Source organism: Lupinus angustifolius, chromosome LG03 (assembly GCF_001865875.1).
Source record: "Lupinus angustifolius cultivar Tanjil chromosome LG03, LupAngTanjil_v1.0, whole genome shotgun sequence".
NCBI classification, from domain to species: domain Eukaryota; kingdom Viridiplantae; phylum Streptophyta; class Magnoliopsida; order Fabales; family Fabaceae; genus Lupinus; species Lupinus angustifolius.
This window is the reverse complement of record NC_032011.1, coordinates 15507349-15509233: the sequence shown is the minus strand read 5'-3', so window position 1 is coordinate 15509233 and position 1885 is coordinate 15507349. Positions and strand designations below refer to the sequence as shown.

The 1885-nt window shown below is 39.4% G+C and overlaps 1 pseudogene; it reads right to left on the bottom strand.

Annotated features, from left to right (window-relative positions):
* The window catches only part of LOC109342370, an 8308-nt pseudogene extending 6956 nt beyond the window's left edge, over positions 1-1352 (bottom strand).

Sequence of the window (1885 nt, the reverse complement as noted above, 5' to 3'; positions counted from 1 at the left end):
TAGGTGTATTCTACCACTGATACCTAACATTTAGCTTCCCTGGAATGAGCCTCAATCTGGAGTTGAATAAGAGAACGAGTTCCCCTACTTGGAATTCTCTGCAGAGTATGTGTTTGTCATGTCACCTTTTTGTTCTTTCTTTGTAAGTACGAGCATTCTCATAAGCATCCAATCGCTGTTCTTCCAACTCTTGCAGTTGGACTTTTCTCTTTTCTTCAGCAACTTTCAAATTAAAGTTTAGCAATTTGACTACCCAATACGCTGTATGCTCTAATTCCACTGGAAGGTGGAAAGGCTTACCATAAATCAACCTGAATGGTGACATACCAATAGGTGTTTTATATGCGGTACGGTAAGCCCATAAAGCATCATCAAGCTTTGAGGACCAATCTTTCATATTCCTAGACACTGTCTTCTCTAATATGCTCTTAATCTCACGATCTTATACTTCCACTTGACCACTTGTTTGAGGGCGGTAAGGTGTACCAACTCAATGAGAAACACCATACTTCTTCAAGAGGTTTTAAACATGTCTTTCAATGAAGTGCGAGCCTCCATCACTAATAACTAGCCTCGGGACCCCAAACCTTGGAAATATGATATTGGTAAATAGTTTGATGATCGTTTTAGCATCATTGTGTAGAGAAGAAATTGCCTCCAGCCACTTGGAAACATAATCAACTGCCACCAAGATATATTTGTTGTTGTTTGAATTAGGAAAAGGTCTCATATAGCCAACTCCCCATACATCAAATATCTCCACCTCAAGGATGGGGTTCATTGGAATTTCATGCTTTTTTTTATATGTTCCCCACCCTTTGGCAAGAATCACATGTGAGAACAAAATTCCTTGCATCTCTGAATATGTGTGGCCAAAAGAAACCACATTGGAATACCTTTGCTATTGTTTTTAAAGTAACGGCATGGCCTCCAAAAGAGGCAGAGTGGCAAAAACTCAGGATCTTTGACACTTCTTCTTCTGGAACACATCTTATATAAATACCATCAGCATAGAGTCCATAAAGGTAAGGATCATCCCAGATATACTTCTTCAATTCTGACAAGAATTTCTTTTTCTATTGCGGTGTCATTTCAGGTGGAAGAATTTTGCTGACCAAATAGTTTACAAAGTCAGCATACCAAGGTGCCTCTACAGTGTCGAGGAGGAGGAGTTGCTCATCAGGAAAGGAATCATCAATAGGTATGTCTTCCTCCTCTCCACTTGGATGTTCAAGCCGAGATAAGTGATGTGTAACTGGATTATTTGTTCCCTTTCTATCAACAATATAATCAAGTTCTTGTAGAAGGAGAATCCATCGGATGAGACGTGGCTTGGCTTCTTTCTTACTCATCAAGTATCTCAGGACTGAGTGATCAGTATGGACTATAACTTTAGAACCTACTAGGTAGGACCTAAATTTTTCGAAGGCAAACACAACAGCTAGTAGCTCCTTCTCTGTGGTGGCATAGTTGACTAGAGCTCCATCAAGTGTTTTGCTTGCTTAGTAGATTACATGCATCTTCTTGTCCTTCTTTTGGCCCAACACTGCTCCCACATCATAGTCACTAGCATCACACAACACTTCAAAGGGAAGATTCCAGTCTGGTGATTGCAATATTGGTGCAGTATCTAATGCCTCCTTCAACCTGCAAAATGATTCTAGACAAGCAGCACTAAAATCAAATGCAGTATCTTTCATTAAAAGGTTAGAAAGGGGTTTCACAATTTTTGAAAAATCTTTTATGAATCTGTGGTAAAATCTCGCATGGCCTAAGAAACTCCTAACACCTTTTATGTTAATTGGTGGTCGCATATTTTCTATCACTATGATTTTTGCCATGCCACCTCTATCCCTTTTCCTAAAATTAAATGCCCAACACAATG